The 25,134-nt window shown below is 38.4% G+C and overlaps 1 pseudogene; it reads left to right on the forward strand.

Moving 5' to 3' along the window:
- LOC116097915 overlaps positions 1–21,105 on the forward strand; it is an 81,850-nt pseudogene extending 60,745 nt beyond the window's left edge.
- The last annotated feature ends 4,029 nt before the right edge of the window (positions 21,106–25,134 follow it).

The following is a 25,134-nucleotide window of genomic DNA, read 5'->3' on the forward strand; positions in this document are numbered from 1 at the left end:
GATTGAACTGGGCATGAATGGCCCATATTACTTTATGTTAATTTTTTAAAATAAAATTTGTTTGTTCATTCTTTGTGTGTGTGAAGGGTGGGGGGCATGCATGCATGGCATGGTGCTCTGTGGAGATCAGAGCACCATGGGGGAGTTGGTTCTCTCTGTCTACCATGTGGGTCCTGGGCATCCCACTCATGTCATCAGGTTTGGTAACAAGTGATTTTCACCTGCTGTGCCATCTTGCCAGCTATTTTCCTAATAGGTTACTTTCCATTGATTCACTTTCCCCAAGACTTATTCAGAGAATTGGGTTACAATAAGTGTTGGTTGAATTATTTATCCTGGTTAAGGAAGGTCGAAATGTTCTTGCAAGTGCTACTACTGCTATAACTGTCAAGGAAGCCAACATTTTATTTAATTTAGAATGCTGACAAGCCAAAAGAGAATCAACATTTAATTGGGCTTGCATTAAATTGTGAAGTTGATCATTTTGTTTGACCTCATTTGTTATTGTTAGCTATATTACCACTTGCCTACCTTTTAACATATTAAGAAATATCCAAACTTCCCTAGTTTCTTTGGGGTGTCTATAGCACTTTCACTTGTAAAACCACTTGCTTCTATATCCCAGGGCAGGATCTATTTCCTATCTTGTTCCTCTTGTAAAGTTTAATCAAATGAGTTACTCCAATACTTCCAAATTAAATGAAAGGGTGAATGATTTCCCCCCGAAAATTTATTGATCAATTGGATCAATGTTTCTGTAGCAGTTTCACAACTTGTCCCAGCTAGAGAGCTGCTGGAGAAAGTGGGGATACTTGGAAGGAACATGGCCTGAGTTCCTCAGGCTGTGGGGTATGGTTGATTAGCATGTCAAAACGTATTAAAAGGGGACAGACCCAGGATCTAACAATGCTCAAGTGATAGATTAAGGTCGTTGTGTACTTTACAAGGAATGGCCAGTGCAGACTGAGAGCAACAGAGTCCTGTGATCTGTTTTAGCAGTAATGATCAAACAAGGTATTAAGAGTTTAAGCAGCTGGTTCCTTAGAAACTGTGCAGTACTGTGTAAGATATTTTCTCATCCCCAAACCGAAACAGGGTCTGAGATACTGAGATAGTACCGACAAGATATTATTGGTTTTTAAGTGAGGCAAAAGGAACTTGGGTATGAGTACGTTGTTTCCTTTATTGTAAATACATATTAATTTTTCCCATTGAAAAATATTTTTCAAAAGAAAATATGGAATAATGAAAGCTTAAGGTTGGAAATAAAGACAGAAGCTCCTTGCAGGGAAGTGAAGGGTTAAGCTGGGAGATCTAAGAGGTCAACAGAAGCAACAAAAGCATCAAAGAAAAGCTCCTGGGAAATCCATATAAATATGTGTTAAAAGAAGATGAGGGAGTTTGACAATGTATGAAAGAAAGAGAGAGACAAAGGCAGGCATGAGGTATACTAGACCCTGAGGGGAGGAGGGGAAGTCTAATGTGAGAAGCCAAAAGAGAAAGAATGGTTATCTACTTGAAAACTAGGCACTGGAAGACAAATACCATTGGAAATGGAGTTCCTTTATGTCAACAGAACTCCCAGTCTGTAGGAAACATGACTGTCATCTGGGCTTGGTGGTCCAAGGGAATAAAAATGGTTTTATGTTAGCTGGAAAAAAAGCTTTCTGCTTCTGTCTAGAGTAAGGAACCAGGCAACTTCACTGTTGTTGATGTAAAGACTCAAATGAAACTAGTTCGCGGTGATATGAGACAAAAGGCCACAGCATTGGCACTGAAATACTCTTCATGGACTTTTAATCTCTGATACACAGATCCAGAAACTAAAAATCTGGCAGATGTGGAAAGGTCGATGTTTAAAAATATCATGATGAATAAAATATTTGCAATGAGAAAACATCATTTTACGTTATTATGCAATTACTATTCACTGCACTCCCAAGTTGTGTTTTGTTTTGTTTTGTTTTGTTTTTTTGCCTTTCTAACTAGTGAATTCAGTATCTTCCCTCCACTTCCAGGATAATTTTCTCTTTGGTTAATCACTGGGTATAACAACTACAGAAGCAGGATCATAAGAAAGAACTATCTACTCTCTGCCATATCCAAATCCTCCAGACCCAGGTGGTATGTCCATGACGCATTCCCATTACCTAACTTCCCAGAAATAAAATACAGGCTTCTTATTAATTATATCTACAAGAAAAACTAACCCTTAAGTTATTGTCATGAATAGCGCATCTGGAAAGTTCTTCTAGCCACAGGGAAACTTGGGCAGTGTCATTACCATCCCACCAGTGGTTGGCTGCAAATGAGAACAACATATGTATTAATAATTAGAGCTATCTCAAGTGAGATGACATCATCTCCATAGGCATACTTCTACAGAATGGAGCCAGATAGTATATTTCTAGCAGTGATCTAACTGATGAAGAATGCTAAATAACACTCCTGGAAAAATCTGGAGTTGGGGGTGGGCCAGAAAGTCAGTTCCACAAATCTGCATCTTTGTCCACGTCCCTTAAAACACTATACAGTACAGAGGTGCTTGAAGATGGCAACAAGAGGCTTCAACTACTAGGAAACGATGTTGTTTCTTCTCTATTTTAAGGTAGAATGAATCCACATGTAAATGTTTATATTTGTGTTTGTGTATGTCCATGTGTGTGTACACATGTGAATTCAAGTACAAGTGTATGTAAAAAGGGCAGAAGTCAACCTTGGGTGTTGCTCCTCAGGAACCATCCACCTTGGGTTTGGATTTTCCTTTTCTTCTATCTACTCAGGTGTAAGAGTGAGTGTGGTATGTGTGTGTATATGCATGACTGTCTGCATGTGGGTAGGTGTGTATATGTATGCATGATGTTGGGCAACATCATGGATTGTCTTTTACCTTATATATTGAGGCATTATCTCTCAGTCAGATCCAGAGCTCATCAATGCATCCAGTTTTGCTGCCCACTTTGGTCTGGGGAAACCCTGTTTATGTCTTCAAAGGCTAAAACAAAGGTCAAGACCACTGTACCCAGTAGGTACTTGTATGGGTTCTGGAGATCACTGATCCTCTTGCTTTTAAGACAAGGAATTTAACTTCTGAGCCATCTCTCTCTGGCACCTCACCTTGTATTATTTTTTTTCTGAGGCAGGGTCTCTCATTGGTCTAGAGCTTACCAATGAAGTTATGCTTGTTAATCAAAGAATCCCAGAGACCCACAGGCCTTTGCCTCCCCAGGATTGGGGTTACAATGGAGCACCATGATGCTCAGCTGTTTCTATGGATTCTGAGGATTAAGCTCAGGTTCCTGTGTTTGTGTAGCAAGCACTCTGTGACCTGAGCCCTATTCCCTGCCTTGGGGTGTGTTTTGTGGGTCCATACTGAAGTCCTTGAGAAGGGTAGCCTGATGTACAACTAGAAGAAACGATAAAATATCACAATTAGATGACAATTGTAAACTCAACAAGAGTAATATGACACAAGAGATATTAGATTGTACTAAATTGGGATGAGAAATGAATTTTTTTAACACCACTAGCTTCTCCAAGTAATAGTCACAGACCAAGAGTCCTAGTTAGCAACTGCCTTCAAATCATGGCAAAAAGAAAATACATTAGGACATAATAGTTGTCAATAAAAATTTAATGACTCAGTCCAGCCTGTCATTGAACCAGGTAAGTGCCTGAGATGCTTATGTTTCCATGGAAAACTGACTAAAACCCTGGATAAGGACATGGACATAAGTCACAAGGGCTGAGCTCTTACAATCTTTGGTCTTGAACTTGTGGCAACCTCTCTAGATAATGTTTCCTCCTTGCTACAGGATGAAATTGGTCAATGTACATAAGTACTTCTTCTTATTCTAAACCAGCTCTTTTTTATTTTAATTTTTTATTAGATTTTTTCTATATTTACATTTCAAATGATATCTCCTTTCAGGGTTTCACCTCCAGAAAAAAAAAAAAAAACACAAACCCTGTTCTCTCTCCCCTCCCCCTGCTCACCACCCCACCCTCTCCCACTTCCTGGCCCTGGCATTCCCCTACTTTGGGGCGTAGAACCTTCACAGAATCAAGGGCCTCTCCTCCCATTGATGACCAACTAGGCCATTCTCTGCTACATATGCAGCTGAAACCATAAGTCCCACCATGTGTACTCTGGTTTCTAAACCAGTTCTTAGTGAAATATTTGTTTTGGCAATATTTTCTTCTAAACTTTAAAATCTGGCTATGTTTTGGTATTTAGTTTTCTAACAATATTGTTAGAAAACTCATTGCCCATTGCCTCATTGCCCATCTCTAAAATCATCTTGAAGTTAGCATTTTATTTATGTAAGGCCAGCCTGTTTTATGCTCCTCCCCCTCAGTTTCAACCACTCGATGCTCATACTTCGCTTACACTTTTCAACTTATAATCATCTCATCAAGCCATATCAAATTAATGTCTTTCTTCTTAATGCACTTAGTCTTTCCAAGATCATCAGTAATCTGCAAGAACCTGCCATTTCCTTTTCCTGCTTCCTTGCTGAGGCACATTCTCTACATTTTAAATAGTCTCCTTTGATTTTGATACTATTGCCCGTATTTCTCCTATCACATATATTAATCCAGATTATCCAGAGAAGTAGAACCTTATTCTTTGCATGGATATAAATCTATGGATACCTCTATAAATGCATATAAAGTAAGTTATTGTAAGGAATTGGCTTATTCAAAATAGAGACTGAGCCCTTCATGCTGGAGGTGCAGAGAAGTTGCTAAAGCAATTGTAGTGCACTTCAAAAGGGCTTACAACGGGGAAAGTTTGTGGCATAAGTTCCACTCTGGGTATAAAGACAGAAGACAAATGTTTTAGTTCAAAGAGAGAGAAAGTAATCATTTCCCATTCAGTCTTTGGATTTGTTCAAGTGTCCAACAAACAAATGATAACTACCTGCTGTGTAGAGGGAAATCTACTTAATTAAATTTACTGACTTTAAATTTTAATCTTATGTAGAAACTTCCCCAAGCATGCCAAAGAAAATCCTAAAATAATTATCATGATACCTTATGGCTGAGTTAAGTCAATATATAGTATTAAATATCATACCACATCAGTTTATTTATCTTAGTATTTTCAAGACCTGAAAGTATAGGTTACACCCAGGGCTTAGTTCTAGACTTTCTTCCCTTCTTCACTGTTTTCCTAATTTTATGTAAATACCATATGTGTGGTTATGTGTATACAAGTATATACATGAAACCATCAAACACAGTTGCACATGTTTAGATCATATATGTATGTATGCATCAGAATTACATTACAAAGGAATATTTCTTACTTTATGTGATTTCTTCTGATAATTTCTGAAATTTTCCTGTGTTATATTCACATGCATTCATTTTTTTTAAATTTTAGTTTTATTTATGTGTATATGTACATGCAAGCTTGTCTATATATATATACCATGCGTATGGAATGCTTGTGGAGACCAGAAAGGGAATGGAGTCCCCCTGTAATTGGAGTTATAGGTGGGGTGCCGTGATCCAAATCCAGGTCTTCTGCAAGAGTACCAATTGCTCTGAATCACTGAACCACTTCTCCAGCCTGCCATTTTCTGTTTTGAATATTGGTCTTAACCCTTTGAAATGATGTAATAACACCAATGGCTTATGACTAAGAAATCTAAAAATCACTGCTCCCTGTGACTTTGAATCGCACACCAAGGCTGAGGATTTCTATAATTATCTCTTTCATCTCAACTGAAAACCTGTAAATTTGACACCGTGCCTTCCATTTTTGTAAGAAAACAAATCATAGACTCATAAAATCTTAGACCTTCATTTTGCCCAGAATCTTTCTCTTAGGAAATTATACTACCTTATAGCCAGTCAATCAAACCTGAAACACTGGGTGGTCCTTGTTTTCCTTTTGCCTTGTTATCTCTCTCTGCCCCATACATTCACATAGAATCTTTGATTGGGGTTTCTCAATTTTATGAGGGGAAGTGATAGAGTTTGAGATGGTGTCTAAGCCAGAGTTCTAGAAATACCATGAAGAAATACCGTGAAGAAATACCATGACCACAGTGACTCTTATGAAGGAAAACATTTAATTGTTTTTTTTTTCCCACTCTTAGAGGTTTAATTCATTATCATCATGGCCAGAAGCATGATGGCACACAGGCAGACGTGGTGCTAGAGTAGTAGCTGGAGATTCTATTACCAGATCAAAAGGGAGCAGGAACAAAGAGAGACTCTGAACTCGGAGTGGACTTTTTGAAACCTCAAGGCCCATTCCCAGTAGCATAATTCCCTTGACAAGGTCATCTCTTAATCCACTTAAACAGTGCTATTCCCAAGCATTCAGATCTAAGGATATATGGTCCCATTCTCATTTAAACCACCACAGATGGCAATCAGGATTATTGCAAATGCTAGCTAGCCTCTATTGACAAGTTTTAACATTTTACATGGAGCTTTCTCTAGTGTTTGGGACAATTGTGTAGAGCGAGGTCTGACAAGGGGAGGACTAGCCGAACTTTCTTGTAGGTCAGAGTTCATGTACTTTTCTCTCGATGACTTCACTATGTGTTAGTCACATTTACCGTTGCTGTGACAAGTACCTGAGACAAATGTGTAAATGAGAAAAGATTTATCTTGGATCACAGTTTCACAGACTTCAGTCTCTGGTTGCTGACTTCGTGGTTTCTGAGCCTGTAGGGAGTTAGATCTGCATGACAGAGGGAATGGTAGAGCACAGCTGCTTACCCAATGGTGTCCACAATACAGAAAAAGAAAGAAATAGAAAGGACCAGGGCGTGAAATGGCCTCTGGAGCCCCCAAAGACCCACTTACTCCAGTTACACCCCACCTTCTTGCATCTCCCCAAATAGTTCAAATCTTTATCACATGATCTTGTGAAGACTTCTGACATTCAACCCATAATCTTCAGAGAGCTTTCTGTCACCATCACTTCTGTGTAATGTTGTTCTCCTAAGCACTGTACTGACTTGCAGGGAAAGTGTCCACTTCGCCCACTGTTTTTCTCTTGGCTCCAGTGGCTTTGAATAATAATTCAGCAGTTACAAGTAAATGAAGCTACAGTAGATTCAGAGGCTAGCATTCCGAATCTGTTACTGATGGAAAATTGACTGAGAGGTGAGACATTAAAGATCAAATCATTAAATGATTTCCCACATTTACTAATCTCTAGACTATTTAATTCTCTGTAATGTACATTGCACATAATACTTTTCTTTGAGATTCACACACACACACACACACACACACACACACACACAATTCTAAGTTTCTCTTCCATTCTTAATCCCTCTGGGGATTGACACTTTGGCTCTTTCATTAGCAGGAAATGGCTTTGATTTATCTACTTTCTAATAGGTAAGGTAACAGGGAGTCAGGACTGATGCCAACAATAGTTTTTAAAGCAATTATCAGAAGACAAAACTAATCTACAGAAATACATGCTACATAGATGTTTATGATGTTTTGGACTAGACAGGAACCAAACAGGGCATCTTGAACATGTGAGAAAATTTCTATTACTCATGGTTCAATACAAATGTTAAAATTCATTGAAATAGACTCTTATTTCATATATGTTGTTATGTCTATATTATATCTCAAATATAGTTCTAATACCCAAAGCCATGATATTATTAGATAAATTTTATACCATATTCACCAATCTATTTTCTGCATATTTAAAGTAATTACATCCTTTTTGTTAGTTACTAACACACAGTGAAATCTGAACACTAAAAATATCAATTAAAGTATTTATAGGACAGAAAGTAGCTTCAAACAATTTGCAAATGCAATAAGATTCAAGGTTACTGAAAATTAAAATATTTTTATTATATTCAAAAGTATTTTTATGAGTACATTAGAGAAAATTTACATTAATGTAGCTAAACTGTACAAATTAACTAATTAAATATTCCCTAAAATTTGGATGACCATATTTCTGTATTTTCATTACACATGTTGAAAAATATATATATTAATATATTCAGAATAGGATATCTAGTTATCCATTGTATGCCTTTAAGAAACAATATTTTTTAACATATGATATAAACTTCTGTATATTATTATAAAAAAACTTGGGGGGTTATTTGGCTTATATTTCCATATCACTGTTCATCACTGAAGGAAGTCAGGACAGAAACTCACACAGGACAGATACTTGGAGGCAGGAACTGATGAATAAGCCATGGAGGAGAGTTACTTACTGGCATGCTCCTCATGGGTTGATCAGTTCTTATAGAACCCAGGACCACGAGCCCTGGAATGGCACCATTCACAATAGATTGGGCCCTCCTCCGTCAATCACTAATTAAGAAAATGCACTATGGGTATGCCTACAGCCAGATCTACAGAAGCATATTTTTTGTTTTAATTTAATTTAATTTTTTTTTTTACTTATTCACTTTACATCATGCTCACTGCATCCCTCCTGGTCACCCCCTTCCACAATCTTTCCCCTCTTCCCCAACCCCTTCTCCTCTGAGCTGATGGCCTCCACTCGGTATCCTGCCACCCTGCCACTTCAAGTCTCTATGAGGCTAGGCACTTCCTCTCCTACTGAGTCCAGTGAAAAAAAGCCTTTTTATGAATTATCTTTTAAAGAATGATCTACCTATGGTTGAAAATAAGATGTTAAATTTTAGAAAACTATTAAAGGCAAGTTGAATTAAGTAAAGTGTATAAATGTAAATCTCACTTTCATTTCTTAGATGAAGGGATGGCATGAAAGCAGTACCCAGAATGTATGAATACACGGCTTGGGCTGAGCCCAAAACCTTTCCTTTTCTGTTCTATCATCTCTAGTCCTAGGCCTGGAAGTGCCTCACCTCTATACAATCTTATCTAGGTCTAGAATATTTTAGCCTCTGAGACTTACTGCTGAATAAATTTACCTTTTCTAGCTCTTCTTGAACTTTGGTTGGCTCATTCAAATCAGCTGTTCTGGTTCAAACTCCTCTCCAAGCTGAGTTATTCAAATTGTCTTCTCTCAGCTTCTGACTGAATATCTGTGTGGAAAGACTGCCTCTGAATGCCACAAACTGGACTGCTTTAGACTCAACTCAACTGTACTCAATTGAACTACACTGAACAGAGCTGTATACCACTACACTAAATTCTATCTAATTTTTCTCCCTCATTGTTCTTTAAAGTAGCCTCTCTTTCCTGTCAGTCTCATTCTGTCAAATCTTGCTCTGATTCATCATTTTGTCTGCCCCTCAACTAGACATGATTGTTTGGAATTAACACTAAAGGCATGTACTAAGGCATAAATGTACTAAAGGCATTTCTGTATTCAGCCAGAGGAATCAAACATGTGTACTAAGGGTATGTCTGTATTCTATCCAGAATTAAAGGTGTGTACTACAGCCAGAAGGGTTAAAAATGTGTGCTCTGTTGGAATACCAACAGTATTATATCTTTGGATGTTATCTCTTGCCAGAGAAGCCACATTGCTGAATTAAAATTCCTCTACATCTTCTCTCCTTCTATTTAAAATCATGCACAATTTAGCTATTATATCAAAACAATTATCAATCCCACAATCTTAACAGTCTTTATGAAGAAACATTGATGTGATGATCCTTCATAACTGTTTTCCTGATCATCTGTCCTTCAGCAAATGTTCATCATTGAAGTTTTTAGTCGCCAGTGTGAAAAAATATCTGTCCTTTTTGATCCAGTTTGTTGAGCTGTCTCCATGCAATGGAGATCAGCTCTCTGCATCATCAGCATTATTGTCTTCCTGACTCCTTTCCTTCCTTCTTTGAGTTGTGCTTTTCTTGTGGAAGCTTCTCTTACTCAGATGGGATCTCTACCAATTTGATAAACTACATAGTCTTTACCACCAGTGGAAATATAGACAAAATCTCTTATCCAACAAAACACATTGGCTGACTTCCATTCTGATGTTAAAAAAAAAATCTTTTAATCTAATTCAGTAGTTTTTTTTTCTATAATCCAGTATCTTTCAGATAATAGTGACTGACAAGAGTCAACAGCAGACTGGAACTAACTGATCCATTGTGAAAGAAGACAGGCTAAAGAGAACACAAAAAGGAGGAAGATGTGAGAGACCACTTGATGTCTACAAAGTCAGAACCAAAGCTCTGACTATAGCTCTGTGACGGATCACTTGCCTAACCTATGTGAACCATGGGTTTGAGATGCAAGGCTGAAAGCCAAAAATCAAAATAATAGTAATTAAAAATAACTTTTTTTTGAAAATAAGCTCATGATGTTTATTACTAGCAAACAATGGGAAGAAGGAAAAAAATTAAAGTTTTCACAAAACAGCCTATTAATTTGCAAGATTTTGGGAAATACTGGACATCATATACACACAAGTAAGTGTGCTATTAACTGCAATATCCATTAAAATAAAAAATACAGGGTTGGGATGTGGCTCAGCTGTGCTATGCTAGCCTAGCATGAGCAAGGCTCTAGTTAGAGCCTTAGTACAACATAAACCAGATGTGCTTCTACACATTGAGAATCCCAGCACTCATGAGGTACCAAAGTAAAATATTATCCTTATTGACACCAATTCCGAGGCCAGCCTGGGATACATAAGATCTTGTCACAGATAGACAGACAGACAGACAGACAGACAATGCCCAGTGTGGTAGCAAAGGCAGGCACCTCTAGGATTAAGGGCTAATCTGGTCTACATAGTGAGACCTTGTCTCAAAAGAGCAAACAAACAGCACCTGAGTATTTATACATGTATTTTGCCCATTCACATACTGAATGGAATATACATAAATATTATTTTACAAAATCCCAAAACATCTAAAATTATGCCAAATATACAAAAAGAAAACAGAAAATAAAAGTAGTACTGAGGGATTTCATTGCCTGAAACAACAAAATGAACTCTGAGTATCAATATTTACATTTCTTTATTCCCATCCCATCCCTTTCATTTTATGTCTTATTATATCTACCCTTTTTAAAATTTCCTCTCATATGAAATGCACTATGATCCTCTCAGTCAAGAAAAATCTCAATCTTTCTCCTCATCCCCCAACCTCTAGACATCTTGCTGAATCTCTTTGGAACTGATTTTTTCTCCATCAGAGTATAAAGTCTCGATATTGAGCTTTATGTGCATGCTTTAAGGCAGTTTTGGTTGAGGAAAAAGAGACCAAGATCTGCGTTTGTGCTATTTTGAACAAGACAATGACCATGATACAAGAACTACAAAAGCAAACAAACCTGGAACTAACTCTACTGACTGAAGAAAAGAAAGCTGCGACAGAGCAATTAAAGTCTCACATGCCAGACTTATAAAGTGGAATTTTAAAACGGAACTCTGATGGAGAAAAATAACTTTTTATTGCTTGGGTGCTTTGCCTGCATGGATGCCTGTGCATCACTTTTTTGCTTGGTGCCTGCAGAGGCCAATAGAGGGAGTGAGGTTTCCTAGAACTGGACCTACAGACAGGTGAACAGTCACATGAGTGCCACCAGGAATCAGTGATGGTTTGTATATGCTTGGACCAGAGAGTTGTACTATTTGGAGGTGTGGTCTTGATGAAGTAGGTGTGGCACTGTGGGCGTGGACTTTAATAGCTACCTGGAAGCCAGTCTTCTAGCAGCCTTCAGAGGAAGATGTAGAACTCTCAGCCTGTCCTGCACCATGTCTGCCTGGATGCTGGCATATTCCACCTTGAAGATAATGGACTAAACCTCTGAACATGTAGCTAGCCCCAATTAAATGTTGTCCTTTTAAGAGTTGCCTTGGTCATGGTGACTTTCACACCAATAAAACTCTAACTAAGGCAGATGTTGGTACTAGAAACCGAGTTGCTGCTGTGATAGGTCTGACCAGGCTTGTATTTAGAAGAATGGATTTTTGGATATTGGATTAGGAAAGCAATGAACTCCTTTAAGTGGGGCTTAAGTAGGAATATGGAAGACTTTGTTGCTGAGTATGATTTGACCAGTATAGACCTGGCCCAAGAGGTTTCAGTGGAGAAGAATTTCAGTACATATTGTAGAAACTGTTATTATGGTATTTTGCTGAAGCATATGGCTACTTTTTGATGTTGTCTGAAGAGTTTTCCTGAGGCTAAATTAAAGAGATTTAGATTAATTGCTTTGAAAAAGAAAGTCTTGAAACAGCCTGGTATAAATTCTGTTGTGTGGTGTAGTGGCTGGTTTTGTGTGTCAACTTGACACAAGCTGGAGTTATCACAGAGAAAGGAGCCTCTCTTGAGGAAATGCCTCCATGAGATCTAGCTGGAAGGCATTTTCTCAATTAGAGATCAAGGGTGAGAGGGCCCATTGTGGATGATGCCATCCCTAGGTTGGAAGTCTTAGCTTCTATAAGAAAGCAAGCTGATCAAGCCAGTAAGTAACATCCCTCCATGGCCTCTGCATCAGCTCCTGCTTTCTGACCTGCTTGAGTTCTAGTCCTGATTTCCTTTGGTGGTGAACAGTATTGTGGAAGTGTAAGATAAATAAACTCTTTTCTCCCTTGGTTCTTGGTCATGATGCTTGTGCAGGAATAGAAACCCTGACTAAGACATACGGTTACTAAATTTTACTCTTATGAAGAGCATTTTAATGAAAAAAAGAAAGCTAAGAAAAGAAAAATACAAAATATATGGTTCAAGTATTAAACAGGAACCAGTATGTAGAATAGAACTAAATCCTGTGTTCTAGGAGATAAAAGATTAAGGGAGCCAGACTTTGGGGCAAGATTTCACCCAGCTAAGTTTAGGTCCAGGTGACACATACCTTTAATCCTAGGAGACAGAGCCATGCAGATCTCTAGTTTCAAGGTCAATCTACAAACAAGTTCCAGGACAGCCAAGCTTAGGCAGTGAGTGAGTTGGAAAACAGAAAGCTAGTAATAGATTAAAGGGGCTGGGGGGCATGTTCCATCCCCAGCAAGCAGCAGAACTTGGTAGTTTTGGCCATGTGGCTCTGGCTTTAGAGTCCAGAATAGAAGGGACTTCTGGGACAATCAACGCTGGTTGGCTAGAGCTAAGAAATTAGTGGTGATTAAGAAGAGACCAGCATTACTGAGGTGAAATCTTCTGAGAAGTGTCTTCTGAGAGCACAAAAGAGCTATGTTCCAGAGATAGCCAAGGTTGTACCTTAGGCTGCAGCTAGACTTGGTATGTAAGAATCACCCAGGTGGTACTGGTTTTGAAGGTATGAAGGGCTCATAGCGAGCAGCTGAAGTTTGGCACTGTTTGGAAGGCCATTGTTGAAAGTGCAGCCTGAGTTGCAGTTGACAGCCCAAGCCTGATGGGATCATGCAAAGTAGTTGAGGCTTAGCATCATGAAGAGATCCTAAGAGAGGCTATTGGAGAAGCCTAGTTGCACCAGAAAAGCCCAGTGTGTTAGAGATGCCAGTATCACAAGATGATGACCAAGAACAGTAGCAGCAGTGGAGTGGAACCAACTAGAGCCTAGAGTGCTACAGAAGGCAGTGTTGGGGATGTAACCCAAGCCTTTTGGAGGAGCCCAGAAAAACCATATGTGGATTTCAGACATTGGGACAAGAAGCTGTGACCATGACGTTTCCTTGTAAATCACAAGATGTCCAAGATGCCAGAGCTTTGGGATACCAGCAGAGGAAACCTGATAACAAGGAGGGAACCAGCCCAGGAGAAGGAACTTTGTTGCAGTCAACAAAGAAGAAAAAGGAGTAGATCTGAAGACTACTTTGATATCAGCCATGGAGATGCAGAATTTGGACTTTGCCCAGCTGGTTTCCTGATTTGCTTTGAGGATCGTAGTTAAATGATTGGATGAGTCTCAGAAGAGACTTTGAACTTTTAGCACTGTTGAGACTATAGGGACTTTGAAAGTTGGACTAAATGTGCTTTTTATTATGCTCTGGCTAGGTATGGCCCCCGTAGCCTCATGTGTTTGAACATGCCTATGGGGGCCAGGAAGTAGAATGTGATGGTTTGTATATGCTTGGCCCAGGGAGTGGTAATATTAGGAGGTGTGGTCTTGTTGGAGTGGGTGTGGTCTTTTTGAAGTAGATGTGCTGCTGTGGGCAAGGGCTTTAATACCCTTGTACTAGCTGCCTGGAAGTCAGTCAGTCTTCTCTTAGCAGCCTTCAAAGTTGCCTTGGTCATGGTGTCTGTTTGCATCAGTAAAGCCCTAAGACAGAATCCAATCCATGTTCTCTGGAAAGCAGTTAATGTTTTTAACTACTCAAACTCTACTCTAATTCCTAACTTTCTTAAATAAAATGAAACAATAAAATGGGGGGGAGATAATATCCAAGAAGGGGGAAAAAGCCAAAGATTTTTCTTTTGTATTAACACAGGATAAAGTGTGTGGATAAATTAACATTTAATGAAAATAAGCCCTTATGGGATTGTTGATCAAGTACACTCTCTCCTTATCTAGGACTGGAGAGCAGGCTTCTCTCATTTCCTCCACAGGACAGTGATCACTGAGCTGCCACCCACCTGTTCTACTGTGGAGGAGCAAGGGTTGGGCTTGTATTCTTCCTTTTGAGCCAGCAATTTCTGAAACTGAATCTCTCCTCTCTCCTCTCTCCTCTCTCCCTCTCTCCCTCTCTCCCTCTCTCCCTCTCTCCCTCTCTCCCTCTCTCTCTCTCTCTCTGTCTCTCTCTCTCTTGCTCTCTCTGTGTATCCATCTCTCTCATCTCTCTTTGTCTCTATGTCTCTGTCTCTATCTTTATGTCTCTCTTCTCTCTATATGTCTCTGTCTCTCTTCTCTCTGCATGTCCCTGTGTCTCTGCCTCTCTTTGTCTCTGTCTCTCTGTCTCCTCCTCCCTCTCTGTCTCTCTCTCTCTCTCTCATCTGTTTCACTGTGTTCTCTCTCTCTTCCTCCCTCCTTTTGTTGCTCAGTTTGCACTTGCTGCCACTTGGTAGTCCTTTTACTTATTTTTATAGTTCAGGTTTCATCTGGAGTCTGTGCTCCACATTATCCTGTGATGTTCATGTGATTTGTTTTTCAAGAAAACAAAGAGGAAATTTCATCTCAAACATGACATGGTCAACCAAATAGTGAGCTTTAATGATGGCATGAATACCAGGGGTTGGTCTTAACTAATAAAATTAACAAAACAAAAACTATTTAAAATTAAAAGAATGATGACAAAGGAATCTCATCTTAACACTATTTAAATCCTTTTCCATTTTTGCCATTCATCATGTTTTGCCCTGAACCCCATCAAACTTCCCACATTCCTGAAAAGTAATGACTAGCAAAGAAACAAATGGTTTCATCCAGTGTTTCATAAGCAAAGAACAGAAGAATCTTCAATGCTATCCCTGATCTCTCTCCTCCCCCCATTTCTACCACTGGACAAGGCAAAAGCAGTTTTCTACCCCATGTCACAATTACAAGAGCACTTTGAAACATGAGGTGCACATTGGAAAAGTCCAAAGTCTACTATTTGCTATGGTTTACCTCGTGAATTTCCATTTCTTTCTGCTATTCTTAAAAACACATAGATGTCCACCCCCAGTTTGCTTGGGACTTTGAGAATTTATAGACATGCCCTACTTCCAGCTCCTTCTCTCTTCTGGGTGTTTTCTCACTCTCTCTGCTTCGTGTTTTCTGTTGAAGACGTAATCTCTCAGCTTCTTGTTCCAGCTGCCTGCTGCCACGCCTCCCCTGTTATTATACACTCTCCTCTTGGAACCATAGTCCTAAAATACATTTTCTTCCATAAGTTTCTTTTGGTCATGATATTTCATTATAGCAACAGTAAAGGATTAAAGCCTTGAGCAAGTGTCTCTGATTGAGTGTGAAATGAAATGTCTCTACTATTTCAGGTTCTGCATGCTTGGTCCCCAGAGTATGGCATGATTCTGGGAGGTGGTCAGCTCTAGCTGGATTAAGTCAGTCACCAAATGTACCTTCAAAAGTTGTATGTAGTCCTTGGTCCTGTTCACTTTGCTGTGCTTCCAATCTGCCATGAGGGTGAGCAATTTTTCACCGCACATTCACAATGTTTGACCTCTCCGTGGTCTGTCACTGACCAGTCTATGGACAGTGTACTGAAATCTCTAAAGCTGTGCCACACCTTTCCTCTTTCTGACCAGTTTTGGTCACAGTGACAATGAAAGTAATTCAGGAAGCATTCTAAGAAGAGGTACTGAGATGGAATGGATGGGAGCAAAATTTGTCCTTACATATAAGCTCTCGGTTTGCACCAGTGAAGCAGTGAAACTTAACCAGGCACCCTCAGTCACTTGTCAGGACTGACAGGCTAGAGAACAGCTGGTTGATGGGTACATGCTCTCTGAGGATGTGCTGTGATCCATGACCCTGGAAATGTTTCAAAGACTTAAAAAGTTTAGATCATGTGTACACTGACATATCAGTCCTACATAATAATGGTCTGGTTTGTGGAAGGGAAAAGGAAAAAAATCTCTGCTCACTGACGGGATATTGCTACTGTGGATCCACTGGAAGCCTATATCCCACTGGTTCAACAGTGATTCATTTATTTTTATTAACGTTTTACATACTTTTTATATTGTATATCTGGTAACATGTCAAATTATCAATCACACTGGCTTGAAAGCCACTGAATCAAAATTTCATGCCACCTCCTATTTGAATAGTTGAAACAGAAACTTTCCTTGTAGCAATTTGTTTGAATGATTAAAAATTTAAAAGACCTAAAAAAAAATCAAGTGACAAAGAAAGGGAGAAACCTACATGATTACCATGCTTTCCAAAGTGAAAATATTTACAGGAATTCTAAGCTTGACAAAGTGCACTTCCCCACAGATTCACTCGACGCTTTTAGTCAGCTGCATACCCAAACTCTCTCCCTTGCATGTTCCTTTGCAGCAAATTAATGTTTCCCAAATTACTCAGTCTGACAACTTGGCTTTGATCTCTTAATTTTTCACCTTCCTTACCCCTAAAAACACCCCTCGAACCTACTTGTAGATACTGTCCACTAATTCCAGCCCCTGCCCCCATCACACTGGAATTATATTTTCTCCCCATTTCAACCACCCTTTAAAAGCCATAAGAGCTGAAGAATCCTGCCCATGGTCTCCACATAATCTTGGGCTTGCTTTAGAAATCTTAACTAACTTGTACACATTGAACCCCTCCTGTCCATCTAAATTGCTTTCTACTTTATTCCCCATATTTCTCCTGAACCTACCAGATTTCCTAAATTCTCAGAAAAATCAATGGATAACAAATGAACAAACTATTGGATCAGAGCTGATTTTCCTTTTAAAAATTTATTCTTTGAGAATTTCATACAGTATATCTATCGATCGATCGATAGATTTGAAAATAACTTGTATATAGAATATTTTGATCATGGCTTTGCCTCCCTCATCTTCTCTCAAAATTTCCCCACTTTCCAGCCATTCAGCCCCAAACATTATTTCTCTCTTTAGAAAACAATCAAAAACCACACAATAATAATAGCACCCCTCTCCAAAACACACACAAAGGAAAAAACCAACAATAAAGAAAAAAATCCCATAAAATTGGCAAGTATAAATCATAAATGAAATACCAATAAGGTTAAAAAGCAATATGAGAAATAAAAGCATGAATTTGTTTTGTGATGGCCATTTACTATTAGGCCATCCACTCTTGCCCTTTAAGTGTGGTTAATATACCAGAGACTCTGTTGGAGAAAACTAATTTTTCCTTTTCAAGCAGTTGTCAATTGGAAATAAATGGCTTCTTAATTAGCTATTGGAGCTCCTGTCTGTAACCATCCTGGTTTGAGACCTGCCTCTGATAGCCACACCTCTCTGCCCATCTCCTGCTATTCACTATGCCTCTAACCTGGTTCCAGTTATGTTTGAAAGCTCCACCCCCACAGAGAAGGAAATCGCTGATTGGACTGTCATGCTGACATATTTGGGGGGAGTGGTTTTTGCCCCAGGTAATATACCTGTTGGGGGGACAAAGGAGATTATTAAAAATCAAGATGGCTGAGCAGTCATGTCTCCTGTCTAATGTTTAAGGTACCTTCCGCGTGGGTAGGTATATCTGTGGCCACTCTATCCTATCCTTAACTCTCTCTTGCTACTGCTCTTCTTTCTAACTCCATATTTCCAGGTAACCCACTCCTTAACGTTGGTGCTGGTAGCCAACACCTGTCCTCCTCCGCTTCTCAGTGTCATGGCCCCATCTGGTTTAGAGCTGTGTAACCCCTGTACTCGATGCCATCGGTCTTCTTGCATCTGAAAAACACTGATTCTTCAGTGTCCTTGATCCCCTCTGTCTCTCATGATCTTTCCATCTCCTTTCATGTATAGTTCCCTGAGCCATGAGGGGAAGGGTTTGATGGAGACTTTTGATCAGAGTATTCCAAGGTTTCTCTACATACTGTCCATTTGTGGGTCTCTGCATTAGATTCCATCTAGTGCAGGAGTAAGCTTCTCTGATCATAGTTGAGCAAGACAGTGGTTAGTAACTATAGGAGAATGTACTTAGAAGTGATTTATTGCTATGCTCATTTAGAAGAACAATCTGATTAGTTTTGGTTTTAAGTCTATTTTGACAGATATCCCTGTTGTAGAAATTATTTAATCCCAACTCTGGGTTTCTACCTCATTGTTAGTTCCCAGATAAAAGACACATACAACCTTTATATTTACAATAAGTATTAAACAGCACAAGAGTTGGGCAGATACCTAGCCTCTATGCTATCAGAAGAAATTTTTATTGATTACTACTTACTCTGTTCCATCTGGGTTGCTCTTAAGGCCAGCTGGCCAGCCCTCAGGGCCATGTTTTCTTAACTCCTAATCCATAATGGCTTCTCTTTCCTACTCCTGCCCCTTCTTCTTCTCATGGTTTTCCTCTGACCCCAAGCCTGAGAAACCTAAACCCCAACTATGCCTCTTCTGCCCAGCTATTATTTACCAGTAAGAAATAACTTGGGGGCAGGGTCATTAAGGTCTGTGTGCAGACTCCAGGGCCTGGAGGCCCAATATTAGCATTAGAATACAAGAAGCATCAAGTCAACCCACTACATTTCCCCCCTTTTGTCCAATTAAAAGGGCTCTTTTTCTTATAGTAATGTAATACATAGTAAGAACTTTTTGAAAAAAATTATAAAATTATTAGTATGAATTACATATAAAAGGTCAATCTGTATTTTGTAACTTAGATGAGGTACTTTACTATCTATTCTATCTCAATGAGTTTACAATTCTGCACTCAAATTGTCTTCTATTTTCATTTGTATTACCATCCTAAAATCATTTTTTAGACCTAGAACATCTTAAATCCTAAACAACTTAAGTTTCATTGTGAGACTATAACTATCTAGTCTTCAATCCTATCAGAATTGAGAAGGAATAAGTATTTGAGTATGCAGGAAGCTTCCAAAATTTAAATGATTGGCAAAAACAGCTGACTGCTTAAACAGTCCCCAACATGCCTTATAATGTTGGAGCATCTATCTTCAGCCTTCAGGCCAAGAACATCTGACAGACCTTAAGTGAAGCAGGAATTATAAAGGACTAACTTATACTGTATTGGCAGAGCTTAGCAATCAACTATTCCGTGTCCAATTTTCCTTTTTGGACAGCATTCTGTCTGCAGATAAAATTAGGGTATTTCTTGTCCTGTGGCCAGCTTGCCACAACTGAAGCAACTCCACATGGAGGAATTGATGCTCATCATCTTCTCTGAAGTGGATGGGGATACTGTCAGGAACAGACATGTTTTATAGTCAAAAGATATTTTAATAGTGAAATAACCTTAAATGCCATATTCTATAGATCTCTGATGCTTTCCCAAGACCATGTATCTACATATAGCATAACCAAATTGTTAAACATTGACTTTATATATATTTACTATTTGAATAACCTTGAAAACATTTTATTGTAATTAATTAAATTATATTACCATAAATTTCACTATCTAATTATTAATTTGCATTACTTAATTATTCTAAAAGGTTATAATAGTAGCTAAATAGGACTGGGTCTCATACCTAAACATAGCAAAAGCAATATACACCAAACCAGTAGCCAACATCAAACTGAATGGAGAGAAACTTGAAGTGATACCACCAAAATCAGGGACAAGACATTTTCTCCCTACCTATTCAACATAATACTTGAAGTTCTAGCTAGGGCAATTAGATAATAAAAGGAGATCAAAGGGATACAAATTGGAAAGGAAGAAGTCAAAATATCAATATCTGCAGATGATATGATCTTATACTTAAGTGACACCAAAAATTCCACCAGAGAACTCCTAAAGCTGATAAACAAACAACTTCAGCAAAGTGGCTGGATATAAAACTAACTCAAACAAATCAGTAGTCTTCCTATACTCAAAGGATAAACAGACTGAGAAAGAAATTAGGGAAATGACACCCTTCACAATAGTCACAAATAATATTGCATACCTTGATGTGACTCTAACCAAGCAAGCAAAAGATTTGTATGACAAGAACTTCAAGTCTCTGAAGAAAAAAAAATTGAAGAAGATCTCAGAAGATACAAAGATCTCCCATACTCATGAATTGGCAGGATTAATAGAGTAAAAATGTCCATCTTGCCAAAAACAATCTACAGATTCAATGCAATCCCCATCAAAATTCCAAATCAGCAGATGCCACTGTCACCTTTTGCTGGTCAACCCCATTGTGTTCTTCCACGTCATGGCTAATGACAAGCCCTTGAGCTGCATCTCCTTCGAGCTGTTTGCAGACACATTTCCAAAGACAGCAGAAAACTTTAATGCTCTAAGCACTGGAGAGAAAGGATTTGGCTATAATGGTTCCTCCTTCCACAGAATTTTCCAGGATTCATGCGCCAGGGTGGTGACTTCACATGCCATAATGGCACTGGTGGCATGTCAATCTATGGAGAGAAATTTGAGGATGAGAACTTCATTCTGAAGCATAAAGGCCCTGGCATATTGTCCATGGCAAATGTTGGACCAAGCACAAATGATTCCCAGTTTTTTTTTTTTATCAGCACTGCCAAGACTGAATGGTTGGATGCCAAGCATGTGGTCTTTGGGAAGGTGAAAGAAGACATGAACATTGTGGAATCCATGGAGCATTTTGGGTCCAACAATTGCAAGATCAGCAAGAAGATCCCCATTTCCGACTATGGACAACTCTAATTTCTTTTGACTTTTGGGCACCATTTTACCCATCAAACCATTCCTTCTGTAACTAAGGAGAGCACCCCACCCCATCTGCTCACAATACCCTGTAATCTCTGCTCTCACTGAAGTTCTTTGGGTCCTATATTTTCCTTATTCCCCTTCAAGTCTAGCTGGATTGCAAAGTTAAGTTTATGATTATGAATGAAAATTAAAGAAGAAAAAATTCCAGATCAATAATTCATAGAGTTAGAAAGAGAAATTTGCAAATTCATTTGGAATAACAAAAACTACTCTCAACAATAAAAGAACTTCTGGGGGAATTGCCATCCCTGACCTTAAGCTGTATTGCAGAGCAATAGTGATAAAAAACTGCATAGTATTGGTATAGAGACAGGCAGGAAGATCAGTGGAACAGGATTGAAGACCCAGAAATGAACCCACACACATATGGTCTCTTGATCTTTGACAAAGGAGATAAAACCATCAAGTGGAAAAAAGACAACATTTTTAACAAATGGTGCTGATTCAACTGGTGGTCAGCATGTAGAAAACTTCAAATTGACCCATTCTTATCTCCTTGTACAAAGCTCAAGTCCAAGTGGATCAAGGACCTCCACATAAAACCAGATACACTAAAACTTATAGAGGAGAAAGTAGGGAAGATCCTTGAGTACATGAGCACAGGGGGAAAATTCATTCTAATGAAAACCTTATGCCTATATCAATATCCAAAATTTTTTATTATTGTTAGAAAATATAACCTCAATTTTGCATCAAAATATAAAGATCTCTACGATATAAGATTATGGCTATAAAATGTTTTTGTTTAAGAGTAGACTTAATACACTACCCCATTTGTCTAAGTTCTTATAGTATTAGTATACCCACCCCCCCCCCGTTTTTCTTTTCAATACCCTTCCTTTTACCTAAGAAAAGATAAGGAAGAAAAAAGGAAAGATGGAAATCATTGAGTCTAAGTTCTCTATTTAGCTTCCTCCCTGTCCAAATCTATAATAATTTGTAAATTATCCCTTAAAATGACAACATAGTGATAATCCACAAATTGACTCAAGCCATCCATCCCAACTTAAGGGACTGGGAAGTCCATTTTCTTATATTTGCTTCCTGCTGAATTGGGGTGATGAATTCTTGTTTGGGGCCCAAACAAAAACTAGAAAAATGCTTCTTAGTTTTGTTTGCATAGAATAGGTTTTCCATACTTTTGCTTTAAGGTTGTGCCTGTTCTTGATGATGAGGTGTGTTTCTTGGAGGAGTAAAATGTTAGATCCTGTTTTGCAATCTAGTATCTTGATTTATGTATTTTTATTGGAGAATTAAAACCATTAATATTGAGAGCTATTACTGAATACTGTTTATTACTTCCTGCTATTTGCTACAGTGTTATTTTTGTTGTCGAAGACCTCCTTAAGCTACCAGTTCTGGGATTATTCATTCACTGTATCCTCTTGTGTGTAGTGAAACTCCTCTTCAATCAAGTTTTCTTTCTTTGTCCTCTATGGAGTTGGATTCATAGACAAAAACTACTTAAATTTATTTTTATTAAATTCTTTTCTCTCTTGCTTCTTATTGATCATTTTGCTGAGTATAATATTCTGGACAGCTATCTGTGGTCTTTCAGAACTTGTAGATCATTAATTAGTACATTCTGGCTTTAAAATTCTCCATTGAAAAGTCAGATGTTATTCTAATAGACCTGACTTTACATGAAACTTGGCTTTTTATTCCTTGAAGGTTTTATTTTCAATTAAATTTTTTATAAGTCTTGAGATTATAATATAGTCATGACATTTCTCCCTTTTTTTCTCTCTTTCCAAACCCTCTAATTTGGCATGGCCATTGATGTTTGTTCAATTAACACTTGAGCAATCATGTTGGTGAGACTTTATGATGGTGGCTTCCAATATTACTAGTAGACTCAATTTCTAAGCAGGCTTTCTGACCCTCTGTCTCTTATAATCATTCTGCCTCCTCTTCTGCAATGTTCCCTGAGCCTTATGTTTTAAATATTTTTATAGATGCATCCATTCAGACTGGGCTCTATAATTACATTCTGGTTGGTGTGGTTTGGATAGTGGTGTCTCTCTGTTGCAAAGAGATGTTTTCTTGCTAATGAAGTCATGGTTATTGGAGGAGACTCTACAGCCACTAACTTACTAAGCCAACACAATCTCTGACGATTATCTATAAACATTTGTCTTTATACTGGCAGACAAGTGTAGTGTTCTCTTGTAACCTTTAATACCCTTTCCCTGTTTTATACATTAGTGTTTGTATCATTATGCATCACAGGGAGTTTCTTTTATGGACTTGTCTTGTTCATGTTCTGTGTGCATTTTGCTTATCTTTCAATTTTAGAAATTTTCTTCTATAATTTTGTCAAAATATTTTGTGCCTTTGACCTGGGTTTCTTCTTTTTCCTTTATATCTATTATCTTTAAGTTTGGTCTTTTCTCAGTGACCCAGAATTCCTGGATGTTTTAGGTTGAATATTTTAAATTTAACATTTTCTTTAACTGAGTCATCCATTTCTTCTACCTTGTTTTCAAGATTTGATTTATTATTTTCTCTTCATGCACTCTGCTTGCCTTCCAAAGATTCTCATTTTGAGTTTTGTTTCTATTTGATTTTAGCAATTTTAATTCTTTTTAAATTCCATTTTGGTATCTTGAATTGTTATCATTCAACTGTACTTTCATGGTCTTCATTGAGGCATTTATATAAAAACTCTTTAAAGTCCTTAAATATATTCAAAATTGCTAAGTGTTTTATGCCTCGGCTAAATTGCTTTCCTCAGCAAATATTAAAATAGGGCTTCAGTATCTGGAGGAGGCATATCATCGTTGTTGTTCATGATAGTGTTTTTGTGATGGGATCTAGGCATTTGGAATGACACTGTGGTGTTTCTTAGTGAAAATGTCTGGTCTCTCCTTTGTTGGGTGGGTGCTTGATTCTTGGGTACTAACCTAATCTGTCTGGTGTGGACCAACTGAGTGATGGTTGTTTCTCAGTCTTGGGGCCATACTAGGTTCCCAAATTTAAACTCTATTGGTCCCACATCTGAAATTTTGTGTGAACTCTGCATTTTGATTTCAGACAGTTCTAGATTGGTATATAGGGTAGGGTGGGTGCTTGAATAGTAGTAGGTCAGAAATTTATACTGACACTGCAGAACCTCTCAAGTAGAGTTCAGAGCCTGACTCCATGGACAGCTACAGGGTAGCCTGTGGTCCATGCCACGTGTAGGGGTCAGTCCCAATAGAATGACTTTGGGCTGGCAAGACATGATAGGACATGTCTAGGGGTACCCTAGTAGGACAAAACAGAGGAAACAAAGGAGAGCACAGGCAGTTACCTATGTCTCTACCAAGTGTAGTAAATGTTGGGTCCCTTGAAAGGAGTAGATTTGGGGTCAGCAGAGAGCACAAAGGAATGGAGATGACTGAGGGGTAGGATGGGGCTGAAGAGGGCATATGTGGCAACAAGTCCCTAGGAAGTAGAAATAGAACTCTACTGAATTTCTTATTAATATTGAAGGGAACAGAATAATACCTATCTCCCCTTCTTAGTCTTCTCTACACCCCTCTTCTTTAACCACTGGCTGAACTGAGACCAATTTTCTTACCTGCTACCCAGTTATAAGAAAAGATTATATAAGGTACAGACTGGAAATGTCCTATGTCTAGCATCTATGTAGTTTACATCTTAAATTCCAATTTCTGTTATTCTGAAATGTTTGCCACTCTGAAATATATAGATGTTCCTTGACTTACAGTGGATAGCCATTGCAAGCTGAAGCTCTCTTTGGTCAATATACATAGCCTACCAGCAAGCATATATTGTAGCAACACACTCCACAGTACAGCATGGGTTGAATGTGGATGATTAGGGGGTATGGTTTTATTCATTGCCCAGTATCACAAGAATAACATAGTACATATAGGCATCCCAGGAAATTATGAAAATTCAAATCATGAAGTATTCTACTGAATGTATATCACTTTCATATATCACGAAGTCAAAAAC

Source organism: Mastomys coucha, unplaced genomic scaffold, assembly GCF_008632895.1.
Source record: "Mastomys coucha isolate ucsf_1 unplaced genomic scaffold, UCSF_Mcou_1 pScaffold2, whole genome shotgun sequence".
Lineage (NCBI taxonomy): Eukaryota > Metazoa > Chordata > Mammalia > Rodentia > Muridae > Mastomys > Mastomys coucha.